Here is a 21273-nt window from a genome sequence, read left to right as displayed (position 1 = left end):
ATTATTATTTTGAAGTAAAAGTTCCCAGACATGTTTGTGTGGAAAACACCTGTCCAAGGGTTAATAACAATAAGTATCCTCATTTTTATCAGCAATGCTCATTTCCTCTCATAATCTTACATTTCGTAGTCATTTGTCCATATTATCATCAATACTGTACTCCTTCTACCACTGACACACGCACACACAAACGCTGTTGTGTGGGGACACCTGTGTGTTGTTGGCCACCTGAGGGGCTTTGATACACGCTGGGCTTTAATCTCCACACTGGGCTCTTGTGCCTTTGAAGTGCTAATCTGAGGCACCTTCCCTTCCTCCTCACAACACGGACACACATCCATGGTCAGCCTGTGGTCAGGCCTGCTCGAAGCCAACTGGCCTGTTTGCAAACCTACACACACGCACACACAAAATACAGAGACACACACCACCTGTTACTGGGGCAATGTTGAAAATACCTGTAGCACCTCTAGAAGGATGTTGGAGCCCCTCCTGTAGTATATTTTGTTTCTGCAATCACTAAGACATTGTGGTACCCTTTTTTTTTACCACTTTTTGTCATGTGAAATGTGTTTTAAAGTTTAAAATAACAACTGAATAATTTTAGCGATCATTTTTGCAGCTATATCCCTTGCAAAAATCACTAGAGTAGTACCATGGTCAGATGATGGTATCAGATGGTAATACTTGATATATAATATAATATAATATTTTATAAGTAATGGAATTAATACTGTAAAAAGAACATATCCAGATGACCACCTGCCTATTATACTGTCTGTCCTTCACTTGTTGCCAAAACAGCGTCAACCCGGCAAGGCATGGACTCCACAAGAGGTGTCCTGTGGTACCGTATCTGGCACCAAGACGTTAACAGCAGATGCTTCAAGTCCTGTAGGTTGCGAGATGAAGCCAAAGTGGATCGAACTTGTTGGTCCAGCCCATCCCACAGATGCTCAGTTGGATTGAGATCTGGGGAATTTGCAGGCCAACACCTTGAACTCTTCATCATGTTCCTTAAACCATTTCTGAACAATGTGTGCAGTGTGGCAGGGTGCATTATCCTGCTGTATGAGGCCACTTCCACCAGGGAACACCATTGTCATGAAGGGGTGTGCCTAGTCTGCAACAATTTGTAGGTTTCCCAGGGTTTCCCAGCAGTACATTGCCTAGAGCAATGGTTCCCAACCTGTCCTGGAGGACCCCCTGCACTGCACAATTTGGATGTCCCTCTCATCTAACACACCTGATTCAACTCATCAGCTCATTAGTATAGAGACTGCAAGACCTGAAGTAGGTGTGTCAAATAAGTTTGACATACAAAATGTGCAATGCTGGGGGTCCTTCAGGACAGGTTTGGGAACCACTGGCCCAGAGCATCACACTCCCTCCATCGACTTGTCGTCATCCCACAGTGCATCCTGGTGCCATCACTTCCCCAGATAAACGGCCGTCCAAACGGGACTCATTGGACAAGGCAACCTTCTTCCACTGCTCCAATGTCCAGTTCTGACACTCGCGTGCCCATTGTAGGCACTTTTGACAGTGGACAGGGGTCATCATAGGTACTCTGAGTGGTCTGCGGCTACGCAGCTCCATACGCAGCAGAGTGCGATGCATTGTGTGTTGTGACACATTCCTCCCATAACCATTATTAAAATTTTGTGTGACTTGTAGACCTTCTTTTGGCTCAGACCAGACGGGATAGCCTTCATTGCCCTACGTGCAATCAGTGAGCCTTGAATGCCCAACAACCTGTTGACAGTTTGTTGTTTGTGCCTCCTTGGAACACTGTTGGGAAATTCTTACCACTGCTGACCGGGAGCAACACACAAGCCTTGCCATTTCAGAGATGCTATATGACCCAGTCGTCTGACCATAAAAATTTGGTTCTTGTCAAATTTGCTCAGGTCTTTACTCCTGCCCATTTCTCCTGCATCCGACACGTTGTTTATGAGAGCTGATTGTTTGCTTACCATCTAATCTACCCAGACCTCAACAAATGGCTTTGTTAGGAGATAATCAACAAAATTTGCTTCACCTATGAGTGGTCATAATGTTTTGGCTCATCAGTGTACACAGGTACAGTGTACACAAGTACTACCATGGTATCTATCTATCTTGGTTTCTATTAATTGTAAAGTACTTTTTGTAAGTTAAGGATGTAAGTGATTAAGAGAGTGATTTATTTGTACAGAAAGAACAAGAATAAGAAATATTCTACTTCAGTAACAGTGGATGTGAGGTCAAGAGAGATCAGATGCTTGTTTGAGACCTGATAGAGCTGGCATGTTAAAAGAAGAGAGAGGGATGGGTATGAGAAAGTGAGAGGATATTTATAGTAAAATGTATATGACAGGAAAGTAGACATTAATAGATAGATTACTTTGGTTTTTTTTTTGTTCTTTTGTTTGTTTTTTTCCATCCCTTCCTCTTTATTCTCACCAGCCTCTCTGCGGATGAAAGAAGAGAGGGAACCTGCAAGGTGGTTGTCACAGGCCTTTTCTTTGCCCTGGAGGACCTGTGCGGTTGCTATAGAAACTAGGTCAGGGCTGCCGCATCCAGGGAGGCAGAATGTGTGAGTGTGTGACAGGTGTATGAAGAGGTGCTGAGGAAAGGAGGGGTCGAGGTAAAGCGGAAGAAAGACTGACATGGATGTGAGATTGTTTGTTTACATTAAAACCCTCAACCTGCAGTTCTGCTGCTACAACTATATGCCCAAATCAGGTCATAAATTACAGATTTCAGGGGGAAAAAATATAGTAGAACATAAAATATTTTAGAAAATGAACATAATGTTTAACAATATTAATTTTATAGTTTTTTTTTTAACTCTTTATGTAGGTTGAATTACTCCAGTAAGTGGCGACAAGTGACTGTCTTTGTGAGTGAATCATTGGATAATTAATTTCAGCCTATTAGCTCAAAAACACTGATTCATCCAGGAATGAAACAAATTAATGTGTTTGTAAGTGAGTCATTGAATCATTCAATCAACCAAATTGTTTAAAAACACTGACTCTGAAACTCTGTTGCTTGGAAGGCAGTTGATTCTGCTTTGTTTTGGATCTATTTCCATTGGCGGTGCAAATATTTTCTGCAAAAAAACAAACAAAACACTTTTTAATTTTTTTGACACTTTTGAATTAATAAAATGCAGTATATCTTAGCCATTTTTTATTTTATTTTATTTTATTCCAATAGAAATGACTTAAGACTGAGAGCAATACAGAAGTGGTTTTCATGCAGTTATTTCTTGTTTTTTTTTTTCCTTTAAAACCACAAGGCCACCTATTTATAGAACTAATAGCATAAATAAATCCTAACCTAATCTAAGCTTTGAACAATAAGCACACATGGTCCAACAGTATCTGATGATTTGTATAGTGAATAAACATCAAGCATTCAGTAAACATCAGCATTTAGATGATTCATTTAATCTATTCTTACTCTCTATTTATGAATAAACTCTCAGTTTAGCACAGTCATTTTACTGTAATGATGTAGGTAAACATTTACATTTAAAGCTTTTAGCTGATGCTCTTATCCAGACATACTAACAAAAAGTAATGTGCATGAGCTAAACCACCCTGATGGATGTGTGTGTTCAGAGGCTGTTCTTTAGAGTCAAACATCTGAGATATGGTTTGTGTCAGGGTTTAGATTGCTGATGGCAGATGTGCACTGGACGTGCGACAGATGAGCCAACGGCCGCTAAAACATCAAACATCAATGTCACTGCCGGAGACTGTCTGTCTACATGACAAGCTGAGAAGAACTGCCTCTGTGTCCTTGGATCACACTGACGGAGGCAAATGTTAACAGAAGAGCAAACTGTTCGGACTACACACCTTTTCTACCTCAGGTTTCTGGGTTTTTTTCCATTCATCAGAAGTAGACTGATACTTTGTGAGTCATTGAGATTTTTTCTTGTTAACAACGGAAGGGTCTCAGCAAGACCTCAGGCCATTAACCTCAGTGACTCAGACGTCAGGTCTTTTCTTAGATACCTTGAGAGATGCTTGAGATCACTAAAAGACTTGTTAACTCTGCATGTCAGCACAGATTCTCAGTACTTGTTCGTCAGGTCATAGGTTTTGGCATATATGCCCCAGGTAACACATATTACCATCAGACAGACATCTTACAGGTTGCAGCCATCCACCTCCTACAGTGAACTTAATAAATCTCTCTAGCCAGAGCCAAGGAGGACGTGTTTGCATGGAGCATCAAGAAAATCAAGACTGATATAAAAATTCTGCTTGATAAAATTAAGATAATTATTTCATATTCAAATAAATGTACAATATTACAATACAATATGTTATACTATTTTGTCTAAAATTAAATTAAAACACTAAATGCTACAAGTGAATTTAGGCATCACAACATTATAATGATTATACAACATTATAATTATAACGAATACTCATTTTGAGATTTGCTAAAGATTACATGTAATTATTTGTTTATTCTAAATCATTAATTGTTTTATTTTGTCCACTTTTAAATACACTTTTCCTGATAAATTTACTCACCCCCATTTCATCCAAGATGTTCATGTCTTTCTTTCGTCAGTCGAAAGGAAATGAAGGTTTTTGAGGAAAACATTCCAGGATTTTTCTCCTTACAGTGGATTTCAATGGCTACCAACAGATTGAAGGTCAAAATTACAGTTTCAGTGCAGCTTCAAGGGCTTTAAACGATACCAGATGAGTAATAAGGGTCTTATCTAGCGAATCGATCGGTCATTTTCGAAAAAAATACAACCGTTTATGCTTTATAAACAAAATGTCGCCTTGAACGTACTTTCCGCTTCCGCATTCTTCATAACGCTTACGCTGAATATTCTACGATTTCCCTATTCTACTTACGGAAAGAACGCGGCGCCAGTTTCGTTTTTTTCCGTAACAATATTTCCGTAAGCAATATTTTGTTTATAAAGCATAAACGGTTGTATTTTTTTTCGAAAATGACCGATCGATTCGCTAGATAAGACCCTTATTACTCATCTGGTATCGTTTAAAGCCCTTGAAGCTGCACTGAAACTGTAATTTTGACCTTCAACCTGTTGGTAGCCATTGAAATCCACTGTAAGGAGAATAACCCTGGAATGTTTTCCTCAAAAACCTTCATTTCTTTTCGACTGACGAAAGAAAGACATGAACATCTTGGATGACATGGGGGTGAGTAAATTTATCAGGAAAAGTGTATTTAAAAGTGGACTAATCCTTTAAATGAGGTTTAGATAAAAAGGTAAGGTAATTTATATGTAAAAGTAGGGGAAATTAGCATATAAATGTCCAATATTGGTAATACAGATATTAAATATGTTTAAATATTACAAATATTATAAATATTATATTAATGCAATGTTTGTAATATGTAATATCTGACTGATAACTGATTTATTGCAGATATATTGTGCATTCCTAATTATTATTGTTCATACTTTGAACAAAACCCACATTATGTATATGTATATACCTCAAATCCTAATGCTTTCTAAGCATTCAGATGGGATTTTTTTGGATGATAAAACAGGTGGAAAAAAATCCTATGGACTTTCATGGAAAGAGAAAACTGGGCCACCAAGGGACAAAATTATTGTTACTGGAAATCTGTTTCAGTTTCTTGTTTTGGGTGGGTTTGACACGTGTTTTAGTTCAGTTTCCTGTGTTTCATTCGATTTCATTTTTTGGTTTGCCCTGTGTATTTAAGCTCTGTGTCCGTTCTCATCACGCTATCGGTTGTTCTGTTCCCATTTGCTTTTTCGTGTTTTGGTTCCTGAGTTTAAAGATAAATAAACTATTATTGCCTGCGATTAGATCCTGCCTATCTCACCTCTATTCTGCAGCCCACCATGACCGCAGAATGGACCTATACTGATGGATCTAACTGCAGTACAAATCCTCCTCCTCTCGCATGGGGAACAGTCCCTCGAGAGAAACACACAGGCCTTCCTGGATACCATCTTGTCCACTATGACGACAACAGCCTGTGTGTGTGTGTGTGTGTGTGTGTTTTCCAGGCAGGTCTCAACACAGAGACGGACCACGTAGTATGTAAAACGGGTGCTTCTATAATGGTTCCCCGTTTACCATCCGCAGCCACCAGCCCTTCGGGCGTTAAGCCCGAGCTTACCACAGACGCAGAGCCTGAGTCCACCACAATGTCAGCGCCAGAGGTAATGCCTGAGCCTAAAGGCCCATTCACATCAAGGACGATAATTAAAAAGATAACGATAAAGATATAGCTCTAAAAATCATTCTCAATATTAAGAATAGCAGAGTCGATAACGGCACAGAGAAACGGTATAGTTGGAGTCACTTTCAGAACGATTTTAACCAGCTGATGAACTATAAAAATACTGACAGCCAATCAGAATCAATCCTGCTATAACAAGTTTGAGCATTTAAAGCAGCAGACAAGCACGCTCTTAGAATATATAGAACAATATCATCTGCTGGTGTGGACGCTAATATAGTTATCGTTATAATTATCTTTACAGTCATCGTTTTTGGTGTGAATGAGCCTTAAGATCGTCCCGGAGCCCAAGCCCAACAAAAACGCAACAGCGTCCGTGCCAGTGCTGTGGATGTATTGGTGGAATGAGGGAGTGGAATAAAGCCCTGTCCCTTCGATTTCAGCGGATGTAAGTGCGCTGAACTCTTAATATTGTTGGAGTATGAAGAGAGCACTATTCTTGTTTCGATGCCCTGCATCGAGCCTGTTTTGTTGCCCAGCACTGAATTATTGATGTCTATGATGTTCCCTCCTCTGCCTATTCCGAGTCGGCCAAGAGAGCCGTGCCTGAGAATTCTGCCTTTTCGGCATTAGCCAAGGAGGCCGTTCCTGAGATGTCTGTCTGTTCCACGTCATCCAAGAGGGTTGTTCCTGAGAAATCTGCCTGTCCAGTATCAACCAGAAGGGCCATTTACTAAATGGCACCCTGCCTGCACTACCTAGTCCTTCAGCCCTGTCCTCACTGCCTCTTATCAGGCCTTTGTCTCCTCCTGCACTATCTGCTTCATGGATATGCCTCGGGCTGATAGTTTGTCAGTTCAGCCCTGGACTGCCACCCCTTTACTCCGCCTATAACCTCTGAGCCCGTCACTCCACTTTGGCCCGTGGACCTGTCGGCTCCACCGAGGATCCTTGCCCCCTTGGCTCCACCTGGGACCGATGTCCCTACGGCTCCACTGGGCTTCCTCATCCCTCTGGCTCTGCCTTGGTCAGTCACCTTGGACTTACAGGTCTTCGTCTGCAACTCGTTCCTTCCACCCTTATGGTTCTGTTTGGCTCTGCCTTGCCTCCTGCTCCACCTCAGTCCTCCGGTGCACCAGCTTCGCCTCAAACGCTTATCCCCATGGCTCCACCTTGGTCTTCAGAACCCTCTGTGTTACCCAGTCTCATTGTTTTTTTGGTTCAGCCTGTGTCTCTACCACTAGCAGCTCCACCTCAGTCACTCGTTCCCCTGGTTCCATCTGCCAAGTCTCCACCCCTCCCTCCCTCCCTCCCTCCCTCGACTCCACTGTGGGCTTATGTCCCTGGATTCTAGCTGGGAATTCTGCCCTGGCTCTCCCTACTGCTAACTCCTCACTGGTTTCTGCCACAGTTTCCCCCCAGTCTCCTCCCTGGCTCCTCCTGTTATCTTCTCTGCCCTAGTTCCTGTGGTTATCCCTTGTGCAAGCTCTGCGTCCCCCACCTAATCCCTCTCCTGCCCTCCTCCGTTGAACTTTTTTATTATTATTGATGTTAATAAGGCACATGGACGCACCTTCTTGATGGGGGGGAGTGGTGTATGTTACTGGTAATCTTTGTGAGTTTCCGTTTTGGGGTGCGTTTGATGCGTGTTTTACTTCAATTTCCTGTGTTTCAGTTTGTTTCCATGGTTTTTGATTGTTTAAGTTTTGCACTTGTTCTCGATTTCGTTGATTGGTTTGCCCTGTTTCTTTCAGTTCTTTGTTGGTTCTCATCACATGCTATCGGTTGTTCTGTTCCTGTTTGCTTTTTCGTCTATTAGTTTTTATGAGATCAAGTTAAATAAACTATTACCTACGATTAGATCTTGCCAATCTCACCTCTTTTCTGCAACAGACCATGACAATTTATTACATATAAACTTGAGAAAACTATAAAGAACAACCTAGCATCCATGGTAAAATCCACTCAGAGTAACTCAGCAACACTTAGTATTGTGGCATCAAGTTTTGCACAGGCTAACAACAATTACAAATTCTTCTGAAAGTGTACAAATCAAGTTCCTACTTATATATGTTTGTCACAAGAAGATTGTCAATATATTTCTTACCTGATTTTACTAAGTGATCCTGAGTGAGCCTCTTTAACCATCATCATGCAGACTCGTCTTTTGAGCTAACCTTTCTGTCACAGGATAAACAAAATGGCAAATCATGACCTCAGCAAAGAGTGTCAGAGGCAGACATTTGCCCTAACTTGATTAAAAGGCCTCTGATATAAAAAAGAAATAAAATGTCTTTCTGTTTTAAAGGTCAGGTTGTGTGGGGAAGGGGAATTGAGGTCAGGTAATTCTGCAACAGCGCCACAATAGCCTGATTGGATGCTCTGTGCCATGATACCTTTCCCATTGATCCAGCCACGTCACCCCTCTCTAAATGCACATGCTGTCCCTTCTTTGCTTAATTATTACCACTGTTGATTAGCTGGCTACAAAGATTCCAGTTCTTCAGACTCTAATTAATTTGTTTTCCCTACAATGGTGGGCTGTTGGCAGAGAGATGGAGGGAGGGAAGCTGGGGAGGGCGCCCTTTGAGACAAGCGGAAAGGTCGTTTAAACTGTTAAACTGTTTTTTTCCATCATGCCAAATAATGGATGAAGATTAAATGGGGCTGTGTGTGGAAAAACAAAGCTGAGGTGGCAATCTGCTATAGGTTTGGGAATGATGTATTACCAGACGTTTATATTACAGTGTTTACAGCATTTCCATGAACAGCAGCACCTTGGGACACTGGAATAAAACTAGATATTACTTTACATTAAACAACATTGGCAATATATTTAACTTATGAAAAAAAAGAAAAAAAAAAGTAGGTAGTGAATTTTATCAGGAATATAAAGGCCATTCCATGAAGCTTGCAGTTGATGTGGAGCCATAAAGGTCGATTTTAAGTAGTTTTCGATTTTGAGTATTTAGTTAGGCTTTTATTCACATATAAACTTTGATCACTGAACATAAACAGAAGCTCATCCGAACCTGCTTGAGAACAACGAGAACAAACCTCTTGCAGAAGCTCAAACGTGCTGCATAACACATAAGAATGAACCTCATTGGTTCTCGCACGTTGAGCGTACATGCTTAAACTGTGAATAAAAGCCTAAATTCAATCTGTTCATCATATAAAGTGATCGTATCTCTTAAGAAAATTTGGACTAAATCGCTAAATTAATATGGATTATTTTTACAATCTCTTTATGAACTTTTTGAAGCGTCAAAGTAGTAGTTGCGTAGCTGTCAATGGAGGGACAGAAAGCTCTCAGAATTCAAAAAAGATCTTCATTTGAGTTCAAAAGATTAACGAAAGTCTTTAGGGTTTGGAAGGACATGAGGGTGAGTAATTAATGACAGAATTTTCATTTTTGGGTAATCTATCCCTTTAATGCTTCCTTTTTAAATGTATCTTCATGGGCCATTATTACCATAAACTTATAATAAAGTTATTGCTGCTCTGGAGGAGCTGGTTCATAATCCTGTCAATCATTACGTAAGCGCATATAAACAGCTGCTTACCTCAATACCGTGACAGTTCTTCTGGCATCCCTCTACAACCCCATCTCTCGCCTTATTTCTATCCGTTCATTTCTAACTTCATTTATTAAGTAGTGCGGCAGGACTTTAGTGCTCGAGTCGAGTCTCAAGCTCGAGCCCTCTTGGACAGCAAGCCAAATCTGTTTACCATCACTCAAGGATTATATGAACATCACAAACTGGAACTGGCATCAAATTACTTGCTGGCACAGTTTTTAGAAAGTCTACATTACTTACAACAGTAGCCTAAAACAATAATTACATAGCTATTTGGCTATTGGTTAACTTTAAATGCTAGTCTATGTGGCCTACCCTTATGAAAAAGCATATGTTTAAAAAGAGTACTTAGTACAGAAATAATGTACTCATGCAAACTAAATGTAATGTTTTGGACACTTAAAGGATTAGTTCACTTTCAAATAAAATGTGATAATTTACTCACCCCCATGTCATCCAAGATGTCCATGTCTTTCTTTCTTCAGTCGAAAAGAAATTAAGGTTTTTGATGAAAACATTCCAGGATTATTCTCCTTATAATGGACTTCAATGGCCTCCAAACGGTTGAAGGTCAAAATTACAGTTTCAGTGCAGCTTCAAACGATACCAGACGAGGAATAAGGGTCTTATCTAGTGAAATGATCGGTCATTTTCGGAAAAAAATTTAAATGTATATGCTTTATATAAACAAATGATCGCCTTCCAAGTGCTTCCGCCTAAACCGCACTTTCGTATTCTTCAAAAAGCTTACGCTGTATGTCCTACGCCTTCCCTATTCTACTTACGGAACGAACGCAGCGCCTGTTCCATTTTTTCGAAAATGACCAATCGTTTCGCTAGATAAGACCCTTATTCCTTGTCTGATATCGTTTGAAGCTGCACTGAAACTGTAATTTTGACCTTCAACCGTTTGGAGGCCATTGAAGTCCATTATAAGGAGAATAATCCTGGAATGTTTTCATCAAAAACCTTAATTTCTTTTCGACTGAAGAAAGAAGGACATGGACATCTTGGATGACATGGGGGTGAGTAAATTACCAGGAATATTTTATTTGAAAGTGAACCAATCCTTTAAGTACATGGTATTTGCAATTAAGTACAAATGTATTTTATAGTTTAAATTTATATTAAATCAATTAGTGGAATTTAAGAGTGATTCTTTGACATACTCTCTCTCGCTCTCTTTCTCTCTCTTTCAGATTGCTCCCTTTCTTGTCAGGGGTCACCACAGAGGAGTGATCCGCACAGTCGATTGGCACATTTTTATGCTGATGCCGATTCTTTGACATACTTATTAACAATAATAATTTTTTAAAATCTACTGTAAAGTACTTAAGTGTGTTAAGAAACAGAAAGTGTACTCTTCCTAAGTAAAAATAAGTGATATTTTATTTAATTATCTGCAAGTACATATAGTTTTAAGATTAAGTTCATATAGTATTTAGAACTATTCACTGAAAGGTTATTGGGGGATCAAAATTGTTTGCAACCTTTATTTTTATGCTGGTTAGAGCTATAGTGCTGTTCTCAAGCAAAACTGAGCTGGGGGTCCAGCAAACCAGCAACCAGCATCCCATGTTGGTCCCAACATGCAAAACATACCTTATGCTGGTGACCAGCAATGGATTTTCAATCAGCAGGGAAAATATACCCAAAATTTCCAATCCACTCCAAAGAAGAATCCACAAAAGAGGTCTCATCACAGTGAGATTTCACAGTATCATTATGGGGTCTGATCAACTTCTAGAATAGCATGTGTGCAACAGCAGGGTGGATGGCAGGGCAAAACAGCGCACTTTCAATTGACTGTGACAGCAGCCCACAGTGAGAACCAACTGTTAACCAAATGCTGCCCATCTCTGAGAAACTGCAATTGGTTGTAAACAAGATACCTGCTGCTTTCCTCTCAGAAATTATTTCATACTGGCACCTGCCACTAAAGTGCCCTATTTTCTCATCTGCGAGAGAGCCTGGAGTGGGAGGACACAGAGAGGGACATGCATGACATGTCTGCTGATGTTCTTTTAGTCTGACCCAGAATATGCGTGAAGGTGAGTCCAGCAAACAAATACATCCTTCCTGATGTGATGCTAAATGACCAAGGTGATCCAAAGGCACTGTGATGCAGAGGAAGGACGGGACAAAACCGTACAAAAAGATGCAAGGGGGGAAATTAAAGACAAAACACTGAAATGTTGTGTCACAGAAGAAAACTACCTGCCAATCAAGCAATTGTTCAGGTGTCAATATAGTCATTAGAATTGATCGCTGGGTATTGGATGTAAAACAATACAAGGTAGGGTCACCTAGTGGTATCTTATACTACAGTTTTTCTCAATCACTTTGTCTCAATTCTCTCTGTTTTTCTCTAAACAGTAAAAGGTGCATGTGTTTTGGCACATGTGCAAAAGAGGAAGTAAAATTTGCACAATAACTAAATGCACATGACTTGCTAATCAAATCTGAAAAAAAAAAAAAATCCATTCAGTTATCAAAATCTGTTAGACATACATGTATATTCATACATGACATGGAATGTTTGTGATGTCTACTAAATGTCTGCAAATGTATATTTTATGACTTTACATACAAAAAATTGACATGCAAATGTGAATTTTCTGTTTATATGTAACACATTATTAAAAAACATATATTCTGTATAGACATTTGCATAATTATTTTTTGTGTACTAGCCTACATGAACTTTCCCAGTAAACTTTTACCTACTTTTGAAATCTTAGTGTGATACAATAGCAGTCATCTAGACAAAATTGCAAAATTGACATTCTTGTATAGTATAGTAAGCAGTGTCAAAATTTGTATTTTGAAATATTTCCTGGGTTGACTTTCAATTTTAGATAGATAGATAGATAGATAGATAGATAGATAGATAGATAGATAGATAGATAGATAGATAGATAGATAGATAGATAGATAGATAGATACTTCTACAAGTGTAATGCAAATGATTAAAGCACCTGTTCTAGTTAAGATAAACATGCACATTTCCTCTGTTGGCATGCAGTGATGCCCGCAGGAAGGTGCAACAAGCGCTAGTTTGTAAGGTATGCGGCAACTAGCTGTTTTTTGACTGACAGTTGATACTATCCAATTAAAAGCGAATATTTTTTGACAGTCGCGCTAATCTCTGATATTGTCCAATCAGAAGGCGGATTAGGCGGTCCTTATGCAAATGTGTTGGCAAGGGAAACGAAACCGCTCCATTCATCCTCCTCATAGGGAAGAAACAAATAGGTGGCGTTTCTCTGTTGAAGTACAGTTTACTCCTCCAACCGCGAGAGTACAAGTCACTTTGAGCGATAAATAAAAGACCGGATACTTCTCTGACGATATTTGGGTGAGTAATATTGTATCTGTATTAAAATAGTTCTTCTTTGTCATTTCATATCATTTCATAATGTGCGCATTGCTCCTTCAAGGTTCGCTGAATACAACATACAGATTTTATATTTTAAAAATGAACCCACACACTAAAAAACACTAATATTTATTTCCCTTTGCTATAAGGAGATGTATGTTTTTCAAGAATGTGCCATTACAACTTTTAATAAATATCATGTAGTTAATTCTTACTCTTGTATTGATATCTTGTGCAGTCATATAGATACAGTACAGTCATTGAAGTAATATTAAACAAAACGGAATATGCATTTATACATGCATTTTTAAGCCAATAAGTCTGTTGCGTGATTGTTAGTTTGCCCTTATATTCAAATAACTGTGTTAAGTTAGCTTATGACTTATTTGATGACTTGGTCTGCTGCATTTATTTGCTCGTGCTATTGACATAATGACGAGGCGTTAAGGTCTGTTTATCAATAGCTCGGTGCCAGAAAAGTTCATGAATGCGTGGATGTGAGTCAGTGTTGTGTCTGCGCTGCGCCACGCATGTATCAGTGGGACAACATGGCTGTGTCTCCAAACCTAGTCAGCTGCCTTCCTAGACAGCATGGTGCTTGCAGCATTTTGGGCATCAAAAGTGCCTCATAGGGAACTGCAGTATTTTTGGGCATCAGGTGCATAGAGCATTTTTGGGCAACATGGACTCATGCAGCATTTTTTGGGGCATTATAGGTGCTTGCAACAATTTTGGGAATCATGCCTGCAGAATTTTTGAATGGTTTAATAGGGCAGATTTTCTTTTTTTTTGTTGCATTATGGGCATGTGCAGCTAGCTGAGAGCATCATAAGTGCATATAAAGCATATTTCATAGCTCATTTTTGGGCATCATGGATTCATTCAGCATTTTTAGACATCATGTGCATACAGCATATTTTTTAGCATATTTTATAGCTCATTTTTGGGCATCACAGAGGTGTGCAGAATTTGTGGTCATCATTCATAAGTGAGTAGAGGAATTTTGGGAATCATAGACTTTTTTGGACATCATATGTGCTTGCAGCCTTTACGGACGCTTTCGTTGGGCAGCATTTTTGGCATTATACACTTGTGCAGCTTGCGTATCATACGTACAGCATATTTTATGGATCATTTTTTGAGCACCATGAATGTGTGCAGCATTTTTGAGCATCATAGGCACTGCCACATGCCACGTTTTTGGCATCATAGGCGCATGCAGAATTGTTTAGGCATCACAAGCTCATGTAGCATTTTTTTTTTTTTGGTCACCATACTGTAGCCTTGTAGAGAATTTTTTGGGATCAGGCATAGTGTTATTTTATCACTGATATACTATTATAGTTTTTACTTTGAAAATGTTCTGTTTTTATTTTAAATTTAGTATTTTTTTTTTTTTTAAATGTCTATACAGTTCTTATTAATTTTTATTTCAGATTTAGTTATTTAATACTTCCAGGTAAAATAAAATAAAATGAGAAATGATGCCTTAGCAACTAGCTACTATATTTTATTTTATTTCAGTTAACATATTTTTTTCATTTCAATTAATGAAAATTTTACTTTTTAATGGTTTTCTTTAACAATATAAACCCTGTCAGGCACCAAAGATGCTGTCTAGGAATGCAGCTTGCTTGATTTTAAAACACCTCCCATGTCTGTTCCATCTCTTTCTTTGTGAATGTGTGCTTGTGCAACTCTTGATCTTACATTTGCAAACAATCTGCATATAAACTGAAGTTAAATAAATAATTGACTGCTCTTTGAGTGCTCTGTTCACTGGTCACCAAGTGCTCACCATTGAACTGTCACTAAAATGATCAGCAGTGAGTTGTGAGAGCATCGGCTTGTTGGCGCCACGTCTGTTTGCGTCCATGCGGCCATTTGGACGGGCCTGCGAGTGGCCGTGAAGCCTCAATGAGCTCAGTATGTCTCGCGGCTACTGCTCATTAAGCTCAAATAATGAATGGATGCAGAAGTGATTATGTATGCTCAGATGAAACACAGCATAGAGCTGGAGAGATGTGGGATGGTTTAATGATGTGAAGAGTGGAGGTCCATGGTCTCATTACTTTGTCTGACCATGACACACTTCAATTGCTGAAGTGGAGGGCGATTGTAATATCTGCTTAGTTTGAAAGCTCTGAAAAGTTGTGCTGTTGTGGCAGCAGCTTTGTCCTTTAACCCTGCAAAGCCTGACATATGAATTAGTCAGAAAAATCTTTCTTTAAATGGAACAGTTTATTGAACCTTTAGACAAAATATAAAAAAACAAATCTAAACTAAAGTTTGCATATGTGTTTGATACATGAGAGTGTCATATTTGATAAAGCAGGCTATTATAACTCATAGAAGGGATTTTCACACTTAACCCGGGGTCATTCTAAACCCCTGGTAAACGGAATCCTGGGTTAATTTTATTCAAGTTTCACACTGCTCATACAATACCCAGGGTTGACAGTTAATCCTGGGTATTCATAATCTACCGTTTCATAATGCACATTCCTAAACCCCGGGTTAAAGTCCTAATCTGCATATTTGCGGTGCCAGTGTCACCGACTGGACAAATGCAGCATGTGACCTGTTTACATAAAGGCTCTAGCATTGCGCATCCTCATATTACACATTTTCTGAGTGAACTTTTCGAACTATAAAGGTAAGAATGACTCTTTAATCCTTTGCGTTGATCATTGAAGCCAATCACAGACATATCTGATGAGCACGTGAACACAAAGGCCAATCAGAGGTGTTTATGAATCCGCTCAACAGCGCTCAAAGCATCACATTTTTACAATTTGAGTACCGACTTGGTATCGCGGTCGGTACTTTTGACAACACTATATCAATTAGATGACAGAAGGCATGTAGAAGATAAGAGGCCTTAGATATTTGCGTATCAGATATGGTACAGTAGGCTTTTTTTTGTCTTTTTTTTTTGTTTTTAGGGTTTCAATTTAATTCAGAGGCCCAAACTGAGCAAAAACATACAATTTTAACTGTGGGGGGCAAAACATACAATACACTGATGATTGAGAGATAAACATTCCTCAAAAGCCTGATGTATAATATTTAATACTCACAATTTAACATGATTTTTTTGGTGATGGATAATCAAGTAAACCTCAGTTGCTTTAGTGCAGTAAGTTTTCATCTTGAAATATTACTAAAAATATAAAAGTTATTCTTAAATAAGTAATGATTTCACAGCAAAAAAAAAAACAAGTGTACCACAACCTGAAGAGGGACATTTTTATAATTACCAGCTAAAAAAAAGTATAAAATATCAATCTAATGTTGTCAAAATTACCGGCCGCAATACCATGTCGGTACTGAAATTTTAAAAATGTGATGCTTTGAGCACTGTTGAGCAGATTCGTAAACACCTCTGATTGGCAGTTGTGTTCACACACTCATCAGATATATCTGTGATTGGCTACAATATATAATAATATCTGTGATTGCTATCAATGCTTCAAAAACATGTTGTAAATAGACATCAGTGATGCTCTCACCGAGCACTTACACAGATACACATGGGAGCGTTTGAAAGCACGCATCAGTAGACCGGTCCAGCTTTCAAAATGCTTTCAAAAGGGGCTTTCACACTGAATAGTTCTAGGAACTCAGTTATAAGAACTAGCCACTAGGATAGTTCCCCGGAAACATATTTCTCCCCTGGGCCATGTTCCTGATTGCATTCGCACGGGAATAGGAAACTCAGATGTGGCCAACAGCTGCGTCTTTAAGCATGGCATTTGCAAACGCTAAAAAACGGTTAATGGAAGATGCCGTGATTGGACCTGTGTTTGTTGTGTGTCATGGGTTTTGTGATAACTGAGATAGAATGTAAACGCATAATCTACGCGACTGAAAGAGCAAAAAGTGGGGCTAAGAGACGAAATCTCCTATGACAGCTTTCAGTATTACATATCATCGGGGCGGAGAAAAGAACACAACCCCGCAGACAACCGGTAAATGCCTTTAACGCTGTTTTCCACATTCGAGAAGTAAATATGTTTACACGCCTTTTTGAAAATACTGGGTGTCTGTGTTTGACATGCGTTTGACCAATCAACGTACACTTACGTCACTGATAGTTCCTATAGTGCTGGTTTAGACACTACTCTGAAGTAGGGGCTAATTTAGTTCCCCCAAAAGCAGTTCCTACAACTAAAATCATTCCTAGTTCCTGCGGTGTGAACACGGCAAAATCCTGTGCTTTCAAAAGCTCCCATGCGTTGATCACTGTAGCCAATCATAGACATATCTGATGAGCGCGTGAACACAAAGGCCAATCAGAGGGGTTTACGAATCCACTCAACAGCGCTCAAAGCGTCTCATTTTTTTGACTTTTGACATGTATAAACTTTTGACAACACTATATCAATCAGAAGACAGAAGGCATGTAGAAGATAAGAGGCTTTAGATATTTGCGTATCAGATATGGTACAGTAGGCTTTTTTAGGGTTGAAGATGATTTTTTAAGTGAACTTAAAGATACTAGTACTAGACTGTGGGTCATAGGGTCAGCACATACACGTCTGACCGTCCCCTTGATTTTGTCCCCAACAAGAGCATTGGGGACAGTATCGCAATACACTCACACGCATGGCCGACTGACTGATTACCCGTGTCACACGCTCTGGTTTTCATGGAGATGGATGGCAGATTTAAAATGGCAATGCTCTGAAAGCCACACACAGTTGTCAGCTTTTTGGCGAGGCCGATCTAATGGCCTCTGGGCAGCTCGACATGGAAAAACAAAGGAATGCCTGCATGGAAGAACGAATGACGACGATTGCGTATTGTTCCCCTCTCAGATAGGATCCTGTTAATATTGTGCATGTTCGTCATGTCAAACAGAAGCGATCTGGCTTGTTTCCTTTCTGTTAATCTTTTTTTGCTGGCGTTGTTGTTGTTGTTCTTCTTTGCTCTGCTTCCTGTTCTGAATTTGAATGAGAGGCAAGTACAGTGTCATAACGGGGGGATGCTGTCAGATACATTTAGCAGCTGGAGTTATCGGATGACGCCCCGGGGTGTTAGAAACAAATTGTTCAATGCGCTTACCCAACATGGTACAGCATATAGATAAGGCAGGATATAAAATACAAATCATGATAAGGCTGATTTTCAGAAGTAGGACTGACTGTTCCATGGCAAACCTAGTGTTGGCATAGAATAACGCCCACTGTGTATCCAATCTATAGATAGTATGGTGCAGCACATCCTTTAGCATCTGACTGCTTGTATGTTTCCAGCTTATTGATCTGAACACAAATTGATTTGACATTGAACTGACAATAGAAAATAAGCATATTCATACAAACATACATTTGCACCTCCCAAGTGCTAAAATTTCAAACTTTTGATTTTTACGATTGATTTGCACATTTTTTTCAGAGGAAAATGCAAACAAATTTTATTCGCCAGTGTAGTGCACTTCTTTTAGAGGCATTGCAGTGCACTACATCGACTGCCCAAACTGGCCACCACATTTCATAATTCCATTTATTTTCCCCCCAAGTGCCATCCTTGAGAGGGCACAGTTCAAATACCGCCTGCCAAGCCACTTAAATCAAATGCAGCACAATAAAATGAACACAGAAAGGCTGTGCACCTGTGTGACACACCGTTCTGAATACTAAATACTGATTGTGCTCAAGTTATTATTCCAGCATCTGGAACAGCCGTTTAATGGTACAATATTTTGTTCTGCCTACAGAGATGGATGACATACGCTTATTCAAAAAAACAGTTTACAATGTTGTTGTTTTGTACTCTAGCAGAAGCTTTAAATCTTTGTGTCCTAAACCACAAATTATAATGATTTTATAATATTTTGTTTAGCTGGTTAGATTATCTTCTGCAGTGTAAAAAGTGATACGCTATATCTACTCCATAAAGTTTTGGCAACGGATTACAAGCAATATTATTAATTAAATTTAACAAATAGAATTGAGTTAGAATGAATCAAATTAATTCCTTAAATGTCAACCATTTAAAACGAATAAAATTTAAGTAAAATTTAAACAAAAATATCAGAATAACTTTATTTTTTATTGCCAACATTGAAGACACCTGATGATAACAAGCAGAATCACTGAAGGAAATAGAAACACAAGAATTAACAGAGGTTTAGATGTTGATGTTGATTTTATTTTAAATGTTTGGTCACCAATATGGTGATCAGTGTTTCATTTAGTTGGCCAGTTTGACTCTTTGCTTTTTATGTCAGTTTGTAGTTTTTGTAATAGTGTTTGCTAATTTTACACAATGGTTGACTTTTAAGGAATTCTTTTGATTAATTCTAACTCAGTTCTTATGTGTTGAATTTAATTAATAATATTGCTTGTAATCTGTTGCCACAATTTCATTGAGTAGATAGTGTATTACCATCTCTTGTATCTCAATTAGATTTTTCCCCCCAATAATATAAGGAAATTAACTGAATGACTTTGAATTTATATTCTATATTGATTAATTTCTTATTTATGTTAATATTTTATCATTTATATCAGATTTAATAACAGATTTTTTCTGAAGTACTGTGAATGCAAGGTTGAGGTTGGAGCTAAACTCTGAATTTGACTTAGGCTCCTCTGGCCTAAATGGTTAGACAGGTAATAGCACACCTCTCCTCAACAAGCCACATGAGTGAAATATCATTCATGTCTGTAGCACAAAAGGTGCGGGATGAGTTCACTAACGATGCATTCATACGGGGCGTCGGTGTTGACTCTTGACGGATGGCGTGTCTGAAGCTCGGTGCTGATGCGACCATCATAGTGGCAACAGCCAATCACATTACTTTCCGGTGTTGCATGAATGCAGTTGGCTAGCAACGTTAATACCTGTGTGAATGCGCGTGATTTTTTTTCCCAAGCGGTTCAGCGGAAATCCCCGCACTGCAACCAATTTCATTGGTTCAGGTTACAGTGACTAGTAGGTTTAGGGATCAGGGTTGGGTGTAGGCAATCGTTATTGTGACTGACATGGCCAATTAAATGTTTAGAATCGGCTTCAGGGCGGGATTTCCACTGAAACTACACTGTAAAAAAATTCCCAGTAAAATTTACGGTAAAAAAACAGCAGCTGTGGTTGCCAGAACTTTACAGTAAAAAATACGGTAGCAACGTAAAAAAAAAATCTGTTAAATTTACGGTAAAATAACATATTTCATTAACTGATATTAATGTTAATTTACCAACCTAATGAAGTACTAATATCTGTTTTGCACCTTTATAATACACTGACAATCACCAAACACAGTGGTGATGAGAGTCACATGATGAATCAAAGTTCATCACAAGCAGCTTTTCCACAAGCTGAGAAGGACAGCACTAACATATAGAAGGTGCACACAGTGTCATTCACACACACACTAAACACCATCATGGTAACACACATGACATTTTAAAAATGCAATAAACATTAATTTAACAACATTAGGTGTAACATAAAACCCTAATGTACATAACTGATTAGAAAAAAATGAGAAAAACTAAGAAGAAACAGAGTTATTTCAACGAAAATATATCAAATGTGAAGTGTCACGCAGGGAATTGTGGGAATGTCAATGTACGGTTTTTCACTGTAAATTTTACAATGAATTGTTATTTTCACTTCCAAAAACTGTGAATTTAATGGTATTTTACCGTAAAATTACATTAAATGTACCGTTAGATCTATTACAGTTATTCACCGCATATAGTACGGGAACTTTCTGTAAACCAATTAACAGTTTTTCACCGCAGCATTTTTACAGTCTTTTACTGTTAAAATCACGGTCATTTTTTACAGTGTACATACATTGGACAGCCACCTCCGATACCAGATTCTCTAAATTGTAATGTTGACATGCATTCTCTGTAAAGCTGCTTTGAAACGATGTGTATAGTGAAAAGCTCTATACAAATAAATGTGAATTGAATTTAATTGAATTGAACTGGTTTGGTAAAAAAAAAAAATCACACGTGTGAATGCACCGTAACCCTCAATATTAACAATTGTGTTAGTAATAGTGTTGCTTTCCTTAGAAATAATTGTTATTATATAGGTATTAGTATTATTAACCTTTTTTAACTCATAGCACAGAATAACCTCAAA

General features: G+C 38.7%; 1 protein-coding gene across 1 annotated transcript in view; it reads left to right on the top strand.

Annotated features, from left to right (window-relative positions):
• The first annotated feature begins 12994 nt into the window (after positions 1-12994).
• hpcal4 (hippocalcin like 4) overlaps positions 12995-21273 on the top strand; it is a 27994-nt gene continuing 19715 nt past the window's right edge. Inside the window, exon 1 of the mRNA XM_048201274.1 lies at positions 12995-13146. The gene's annotated coding sequence lies outside the window, so the exon portion shown is untranslated. The remainder of the gene's footprint in view (positions 13147-21273) is intronic.

Source organism: Megalobrama amblycephala, linkage group LG9 (genome assembly GCF_018812025.1).
Source record: "Megalobrama amblycephala isolate DHTTF-2021 linkage group LG9, ASM1881202v1, whole genome shotgun sequence".
NCBI classification, from domain to species: Eukaryota; Metazoa; Chordata; class Actinopteri; order Cypriniformes; family Xenocyprididae; genus Megalobrama; species Megalobrama amblycephala.
This window is presented reverse-complemented; position numbering and strand designations above follow the sequence as displayed.